The sequence below is a fragment of the Dermacentor variabilis genome, chromosome 1 (assembly GCF_050947875.1).
Source record: "Dermacentor variabilis isolate Ectoservices chromosome 1, ASM5094787v1, whole genome shotgun sequence".
Classification (NCBI taxonomy): domain Eukaryota; kingdom Metazoa; phylum Arthropoda; class Arachnida; order Ixodida; family Ixodidae; genus Dermacentor; species Dermacentor variabilis.
Window position 1 is genome coordinate 214,657,101 of NC_134568.1, and position 9,863 is coordinate 214,666,963.

A 9,863-nucleotide genomic window follows, 5' to 3' on the forward strand; every position below is an offset into this window, starting at 1 on the left:
ACCAGTTCCCTTGTCTGCAACACTCTTGCTAAACGGGAGACTAAAATACCACGATGACGGCTCTATTGCGGAGATCGGCAAGGTGCGCACAGACAGAAATTTTGCCGCCTTTCTTCGCATTCTGCAAAATGCTTTCTTGTTAGGATCACGCATAGCGGCCGACCCCGACGCTAGGGACACACAGGCACGATTTCGTCCCTCTAACTTTCGTCCTTATACTGCCCTTAACGCCTTAATTACAGCGTCAGTGAAAAGGCGCCTCACATAACATGACAATGGACTTGAAGAGCTGATTAGTGCCCTCCACTCCGCGCCCTCCAATTGAAAACACTACTGATTTCCAGATTAAACTACACAAACAGATCGCACAACCCAAACTAATCACAGAACGTCGTTTTCTTGACGGCAAAACCCTGCAACACTTACATGACAATGGGCAGCGGCACCACATTCAGAACAGCCGCTATCATACCACAGCGCAATGCAAGTGCGATGACGCTATTATGCCCGGCTCAAACAGATCGCACAACCCAAACTAATCACAGAATGTCGTTTTCTTGACAGCAAAGCACTGCAACACTTACATGACAATGGGCAGCGGCACCACATTCAGAACAGCCGCTATCATACCACAGCGCAATGCAAGTGCGATGACGCTATTATGCCCGGCTCAAACAGATCGCACAACCCAAACTAATCACAGAATGTCGTTTTCTTGACAGCAAAGCACTGCAACACTTACATGACAAAGGGCAGCGGCACCACATTCAGAACAGCCGCTATCATACCACAGCGCAATGCAAGTGCGATGACGCTATTATGCCCGGCTCAAACAGATCGCACAACCCAAACTAATCACAGAATGTCGTTTTCTTGACAGCAAAGCACTGCAACACTTACATGACAATGGGCAGCGGCACCACATTCAGAACAGCCGCTATCATACCACAGCGCAATGCAAGTGCGATGACGCTATTATGCCCGGCTCAAACAGATCGCACAACCCAAACTAATCACAGAATGTCGTTTTCTTGACAGCAAAGCACTGCAACACTTACATGACAATGGGCAGCGGCACCACATTCAGAACAGCCGCTATCATACCACAGCGCAATGCAAGTGCGATGACGCTATTATGCCCGGCTCAAACAGATCGCACAACCCAAACTAATCACAGAACGTCGTTTTCTTGACGGCAAAACCCTGCAACACTTACATGACAATGGGCAGCGGCACCACATTCAGAACAGCCGCTATCATACCACAGCGCAATGCAAGTGCGATGACGCTATTATGCCCGGCTCAAACAGATCGCACAACCCAAACTAATCACAGAATGTCGTTTTCTTGACAGCAAAGCACTGCAACACTTACATGACAATGGGCAGCGGCACCACATTCAGAACAGCCGCTATCATACCACAGCGCAATGCAAGTGCGATGACGCTATTATGCCCGGCTCAAACAGATCGCACAACCCAAACTAATCACAGAATGTCGTTTTCTTGACAGCAAAGCACTGCAACACTTACATGACAAAGGGCAGCGGCACCACATTCAGAACAGCCGCTATCATACCACAGCGCAATGCAAGTGCGATGACGCTATTATGCCCGGCTCAAACAGATCGCACAACCCAAACTAATCACAGAATGTCGTTTTCTTGACAGCAAAGCACTGCAACACTTACATGACAATGGGCAGCGGCACCACATTCAGAACAGCCGCTATCATACCACAGCGCAATGCAAGTGCGATGACGCTATTATGCCCGGCTCAAACAGATCGCACAACCCAAACTAATCACAGAATGTCGTTTTCTTGACAGCAAAGCACTGCAACACTTACATGACAAAGGGCAGCGGCACCACATTCAGAACAGCCGCTATCATACCACAGCGCAATGCAAGTGCGATGACGCTATTATGCCCGGCTCAAACAGATCGCACAACCCAAACTAATCACAGAATGTCGTTTTCTTGACAGCAAAGCACTGCAACACTTACATGACAAAGGGCAGCGGCAGCACATTCAGAACAGTCGCAAACAGACCATAGTGCCATGCGAGTGCGATAACGCAACTATGCCCGTCTTCATGAATAACGTGGCCGCCTCGGTCACATAACAATTGAAAACACTACTGATTTCCAAATTAAGACCACACAAACATATCGCACAACCCAAACTGATCACAGAATATCGTTTTCTTGAAAGCAAAACACTGCAACACTTACATAGCAAAGGGCAGCGGCAGCACGTTCAGAACAGCCGCAAACACACCACAGCGCAATGCGAGTGCGGTGACGCGACGACGCCATGACGACGCGACTATGCCCGGCTCGCCCGGCATCACGAATCACGTGGCCACCTTGGTCACATGATTTGACGACGGTATCGCCACCTTGCGCAAGGTTGGATCGCGTTGATGGGTTGTTGAATATTGTAGAAGCCGCTAAAGAGGCTGACGCGCCGTGGCGTGGCGTTTTGAGTCGTTTGCAAAACGTATTGACCCCTCGTTTTTAAGCTGTCTGGCTTCCAACGTTATCAAAACGTATTCACCCCTCGTTTTTAAGCTATCTTGTTTGGAACGTCTTTGATGCGTCGATTTTGGTCAAAAATCCGTTTCAGACGTTGAATCCCTTAATGCGACGTTTTCAAGACTTTGTGTGCTACCTGGGAAGCGCTTGCACGTTCTTACTCACTCGCTCCGGGACAACCCCGACCGCCTCCTCCAGGAGCTCGAGACGCGCTTTATCCCATCAGGCTCGAGCCATCATTATCGTCCGTACCCATATATCGCAGAGCCGCCCACCGCGCTAGACGCAGAAATCACAATTCAGGAGGTCCGTGCCGTGTTGCAGGATATCCGCAAGAACTCGATCGGCACCGGGAGCGGATCACATCCGGCATGCGACTCTCCGCAATATCAATAACGAGGATCTTGAGTGGTTGGTGGACACGTTTAACGAGCATTGGCTGAATGCCACGCTGCCCCAGACATGGTGCCACGCGGATATATCCCTCATCCCAAAGCCGGGGAACCTATCTCCATCAACAATCTCAGACCCGTGTCACTTACGTCCTGTAACGGCAAGCTCATGGAGCACGAGGTCCTGCGGCGCCTGCAGCCGTTCCTCGAGCGCCAGTCCTTTTTCCCGCATACGCAATTCGGTTTTCGTTCGTACCTGTCGACACAGGACGTGCTACTACAAATAAAGGGGGAGGTACTCGGTCCCCCGCAGGGAGCAAAAACCCGCGCTTTGCTCGCGCTCGACCTTAAGTCGGCCTTCGATAATGGGGAGCACGACCTTATCTTCAACAACATCGCCGAATCGCGCTGCGGCATCCGGGTATACAACTACGTCCGAGCCTTCCTCCGCGACCACACATCAACGATCGGAATTGGTCCGCACCGCTCGGGTATCATCTAACTAACGGGACGTGCCCCCCCCCCCCCCCGGGATCGGTGATTTCTTTAACATTGCTATGGCAGGTCTCACCAAACAACTGGACCAAGTCGTGTATCTTCACCATGCGCTCTATGCCGACGATATAACGCTGTGGACGGTTCGGGGCTCCGACGGAGCCATCCAGGACCGGCTCCAACAGGCGGTCGAGATCGTGTCAGACTATATACGCCCGAAAGGGCGGCCTCAGTTGCGTCCCCCACAAGTCCGAACTCGTCATCTTCCGTCCACGCGGCAAGTCTCCCCCGGACCCAATCACAATCCTCGTCGACGGGACACCCTTATCACGGGTGTCGCGAGCGCGCGTCCTCGGACTTTACTTTCAGAACGATGGCAGAGCTGGTCACACCCTCTCTCTACTTTCGCGCCAGACGGAGCAAATCATCGCTATGCTGCGCCGCGTTAGCAATCGTCGCTCGGGATTTAAGGAAAGGACGTGCTGCGATTAGTAGACGCATGCTTATTTAGCCGCTTCAATTATCATTTCCCCTTTCACCGCCTAACGGGAGCTGTTAGGATCGGCCTGCAGGGGTACTGCTCTGCAAAGCTATCTCAGCCCGCTGCAGGCTCTTCGATCGACCCGCGGTGGTGGCGCCCTTCAGAGAACCGGCGAAGACGACAGCGCTAACCGACCATGAACTTCCTTCGGAGAACTGGGGACTACGACAACGCTAATACACCATGCGCTTTCAGAGGGTCGGCGACGGCAGCAGGGCTGGCCACGTTTGGCGGACCGTGTATTGTTGGTTAATTTGCCGCGGCCTTCATGGTCTATTTGCAGCAAGAAGAGCTTCTCTAATAAAAGGGTGTTTTGCGGTGAGTTTCCTCGGGCCCCAGGATTGGTCACAGTCTGCTGACACACACTCGTGGCGACTACAGGAGAAAGCCAGCTCTGGAATTAAGAGGTGCCGGCTGGGGCAAGCGTGATCATCTGGCTACGAGGACCCGCTCAACTCGGGTTCTGGGAATTCAAAGTGCGTATGTGAGTGTGTGAGCCCTCCCCTTCAAAGGCGGGTCGACTACGCCCCAACGACTGTGGACGGTCCGATTGGACAGCAGCTTTCCCTCCCTTAGGGATCTAGGGAGGACAGAGGCTTTTTAAACAGCAGTTCTTCGATAAATGTCCCAATCTCTCGCAGTTGTAGCATCTTAGAGCAGGGCCATGATATTCTTCTACGGGGTGACTCGTGAAACCTAAATGCACTCGTTGCGGCATTGGTTTGTCTTCTCTGAAATGGAGGACGACGGTTTTCAGAGGGCGTGATTCTACCGTTCCGTCTTCTTGGCAATTGTAGCGCGCCTGACGACGGGCAGATGTCACTCCAAAATCCTTTAGGAAGTCAACCAGTTGTTCTTCCGTATACTCAACTGGCACATGGCGTATCTTGCCAACATTCTTGGTATAAGATGCCGGAATGAATGGCTTGAAACCAGCCACTTCGCTCATCGACAGTAGATGTCTTGCAGATAAGACTGAAGTAACGCTGACAGAGAAACTTCCATCTCTATTCACGCGGAATGACTGCACCTTTTCCTTTGCCGTGGAAACAAGTTCCGACGCAGCGCGGTTTGGATTCACTTGCCAGAAGTTGCGTCCTTCCTGTGAGGGTCGAAAAACAACTGGAATTCCCTCAGGCCGCTTCTTTTTATACGTTACCAAGGAGAACGGCGTTTCATCGCAGTCTATGTCTTCATCTTCACTTAGCTCATAGGCAGATGTTTTGTCGTCGTCAACCCGTGGTTTCTTGGCTTCACTTTCGCTTGTCTCAGCCATATTCACTGAAGGTGCGCTGCAAGGTAGGGCAGCGTTGAAAACTAGCGTCGCCGGCTTGATGACATGGCGCGTGCTGTGGCACTTCCGAGTGCGGCGCCGATTCTGCACTCTAAGAACAGTTTACACCCTTTGGCTTGCCCCTTCTGCCACACAAGAATAATCGTCATCTGCCTTGATGCGTTTCCTTTCTTTATCGCTGCAAGCCCGGAACTTTCCAGTGACGAACGGCACGCGCGTTATAAGGGGCACTCCAAAGGGTGTAAACTGTTCTATGCTGATAACGCGCGTGCCATTCGTTACTGGAAAGTTCTGGGCTCGCAGCGATAAAGAAAGGAAACGCATCAAGGCAGATGACGATTATTTTTGTGTGGCAGAAGGGGCAAGCCAAAAGGTGTGAACTGTTCTTAGAGTGTGCGGCACTCATGCGCCTAGGAACGCGCTGTCAGACATATGGCTCGTGCCGGTGTTCTTTGCTGCCTACCGCCGTGGTAGGCGTAGATGCGCTGCGGAGCGCAGCAAAACCACGCGATATTATGCGTAATCTTTAGCACACAGGAATCCCACGGGATGTCTGTCCTCCCTGGACAACAGTGAAGTCTCAACACAGCACTGATTCTTCCAAGAAAACAGAAAATGATGTCTCACCGAAGAAGCAGCGGCCGCTCGGAGGGACTTCTTTTTTTAAATAAGTGTTTCTGAATTTTGTAAGTTTAGGCGCGTAGGTTTTCAATTAGTGCACAATTTGCACGGAAAAGCGTTCTCAGTTCCGTTAGCGCGGGTCCTGTGTGGACGGAAGGAAGCAGAAGGTTTATGACTGGGTTGCTCGTGTGTGTTGAGGGCGGCCGCGTTCTGACTTCTCTAGTAAGCGTGCGTGGAACTAGTCAATAGAAGACGCATTTTTTAAAGGGTTCTGCGGAGTGCGTAAGTTACGCAAGTTTAGTTGTTCGTTTAAGGTACGTGTCCTGTACATGGACTAGTGGAAGAAAGGTGAGCGCGATGAAACGTTTGCGTACGACGCAAGTACGAGTTCGGAATAAGGACCTCAAAGCTAGCGCGATTGTGATTACGTGCCTATGGAGTTGACCATGCTGTTCAGCGGCACCAGTCCGTGCAATAAGTACGCCACTGCGATAGGGTAAGAACAGGCTGTTCGTGAAGTTAGGCTGCTTAAGTTATGTTCGGGTATTGGTGGTTGAGAGCCTTCGGCTTAGTTAAGCGTAAACCTTTGCTCTTGTGCAGCCCGACGGTCAGATCGGGTTAAACTCAGGGGGAACGTGAACGCTCGCTTTGGCGGCACAAAATTTTGGGGCCAAAATTTGGGGTTCCTATTTGGGCGGCTTGCATTGAAATTTTGATAGGAAGCCTGGTGGGTTATCAGCTGATTCCAGGTGTTTGCACGCTGAGTGGTATATTGTGTTGCCGGGATCGACTCTTCTGTGCCAGTTGTTGTGAGATGATTGAAGGCATTCCAAGTGCGCAGGGGTTGCAAAGAGCAAAGCCATATTCTTGCTCGCCAGCCATTCTCTTCCTGCCCAGCGGTTGTCAGCACTGGCCAGGCGAGATCTTTCGGGCCATGGAGGAGCTGTTAGGATCGGCCTGCAGGGGTACTGCTCTGCAAAGCTATCTCAGCCCGCTGCAGGTGCTTCGATCGACCCGCGGTGGTGGCGCCCTTCAGAGAACCGGCGAAGACGACAGCGCTAACCCACCATGAACTTCCTTCGGAGAACTGGAGACTACGGCAACGATAATTCACCATGCGCCTTCTTTGGAGAGTCGGCGACGGCAGCAGGGCTGGACACGTTTGGCGGACCGTGTATTGTAGGCAGGGAGATGCGATATCTCCAATGATATTCACAGCGTGTTTACAGGAGGTATTCAGAGACCTGGATTGGGAAGAATTGGGGATAAAAGTTAATGGAGAATACCTTAGTAACTTGCGATTCGCTGATGATATTGCCTTGCTTAGTAACTCAGGGGACCAATTGCAATGCATGCTCACTGACCTGGAGAGGCAAAGCAGAAGAGTGGGTCTAAAAATTAATCTGCAGAAAACTAAAGTAATGCTTAACAGTCTCGGGAGAGAACAGCAATTTACAATAGGCAGCGAGGCACTGGAAGTCGTAAGGGAATACATCTACTTAGGGCAGGTAGTGACGGCGGATCCGGATCATGAGACGGAAATAATCAGAAGAATAAGAATGGGCTGGGGTGCGTTTGGCAGGCATTCCCAAATCATGAACAGCAGGTTGCCATTATCCCTCAAGAGAAAAGTATATAATAGCTGTGTCTTACCAGTACTCACCTACGGGGCAGAAACCTGGAGGCTTACTAAAAGGGTTCTACTCAAATTGAGGACGACACAACGAGCTATGGAAAGAAGAATGATAGGTGTAACGTTAAGGGATAAGAAAAGAGCAGATTGGGTGAGGGAACAAATGCGAGTTAATGACATCTTAGTTGAAATCAAGAAAAAGAAATGGGCATGGGCAGGACATGTAATGAGGAGGGAAGATAACCGATGGTCGACCATTAAGGGTTACGGACTGGATCCCAAGGGAAGGGAAGCGTAGCAGGGGGCGGCAGAAAGTTAGGTGGGCGGATGAGATTAAGAAGTTTGCAGGGACGGCATGGCCACAATTAGTACATGACCGGGGTTGTTGGAGAAGTATGGGAGAGGCCTTTGCCCTGCAGTGGGCGTAACCAGGCTGATGATGATGATGATGATGATGATGATGTATTGTTGGTTGATTTGCCGTGGTCTTCATGGTCTATTTGCAGCAAGAAGAGCCTCTCTAACAAAAGGGTGTTTTGCGGTGAGTTTCCTCGGGCCCCAAGATTCGTCAGTCTGCTGACACTCGTAGCGACTACCGAAGAAACCCAACTCTGGAATTAAGAGGTGCCGGCTGGGGCAAACGTGATCATCTGGCTACGAGGACCCGCTCAACTCGGGTTCTGGGAATTCAAAGTGCGTATGTGAGTGTGCGAGCCCTCCCCCTGAAAGGCGGGTCGACTACGCCCCAACGACTGTGGAGGGTGTGACTGGACGAAGGTTGGACAGAAGTTTTCCCCCCTATAAGGATCTAGGGAGGACAGATGCTTTTTAAGCAGCAGTTTGCCGGCTGCTAGGAGGGTGCTTGGAGCTCGTGTGCGGTGTGCTGTGCGCTTCGTGGTGGGAGCTTCGTGTTCCTTTTTGCAGTCATGCTAGGCTGTTGAAATGTATGTCCTGTTTAATGTAAATATGTAGATAAATCATATACTCTTAGTTCTCAATGAGAGCAAGTTCCTCACTAGAACCACGTCCCAAGCGTGGGTGAGTTGGACGACGGCATGGGCCAGCTACCACATAGTACAACCCCGGCCACAACCCTTACAAGTGGATGCCAGCGGTGAGATCGTCCTACAACCCTAACATGGCGCATGTGCAGTAGTGATTAGGGAGAGAGAGAGAGAGAAATATCCGCGGCGAGGCGCGCGTTGTGACGTCATGTGCCTCCTCGGAGCACAGCCACGGCGAAATCGCAAGTTCGCGCCGAGTAAAGCTTTCGCTTTAAAAACTTTTTTATTATCATCGTGGCGGTGGCATGCTGCATTGGCACCGCAGGCTTCTGCTGCTTGCTGGCTCGGGCAGCGCGTACGGCTATGGCACATTACTCGCAGCGCAAAACTCGAAGGATCGCTCAGTGTCGTTCAATTAAACATTGCTTTCGCATTCAGAACTCATAAGAAGTGCTTAGGTGTCCTCGGATTTTTAATTTAAAAAAGTTAAATTATGGAGTTTAACGTGCCAAAACCACTTTCTGATTGTGAGGCACGCCGTAGTGGAGGACTCCGGAAATTTCGACCACCTGGGGTTCTTTAACGTGCACTTAAATCTATGTACACGGGTGTTTTCGTATTTCGTCCCCATCGAAATGCGGCCGCCACGGCCGGGATTCGAGCCAGCGATCTCGTGCTCAGCAACCCAACACCATAGCCACTGAGCAACCACGGCGGGTTCCTTGGATTTTTAAGGCGTAAGCCTTTCTAGGCTCTTGGTGAAGTTTGTGTCAGCAGACCTGACCGCCGAAGCGTCATCACGCCATATGACGACAGATTAAAGAATGAAAACTAACAGTTAGTGAATGATAACGTTATAATAGATATTGGTAGACGTTAATAATGACTTGTAATGACTACTAATGACTTCGAAATGACCAATATGTCTAATGACGGCTTGTAATGACCACAATTGATTAGAAATGTGTGGTAATGAGCAGCGATGACTACTAATGACTACGAAATGACCAATATGTCTAACGACGGCTTGTAATGACCACAATTGATTACAAATGACTAAAATGCTTACTAATGAGCAGTAATGACTGAAATGATTTCTAATGACTAGTAATGGCTATGAAATGATCAATATGTCTAACGACAACTTGCAACGACTACAATTGATTAGAAATGACTAAAATGCTTAGTAATGACCAGTAATAACTAATAATGACTGAAGTGACTTGTAATGACTATGAAATAACCAATATGTCTAACAACTTGTAGCAACTACAATTGATTAAAAATGACTAAGAATGCTTATTAGTGAGCAGTAATGACTGAAATGACTTGTAATGACTATGAAA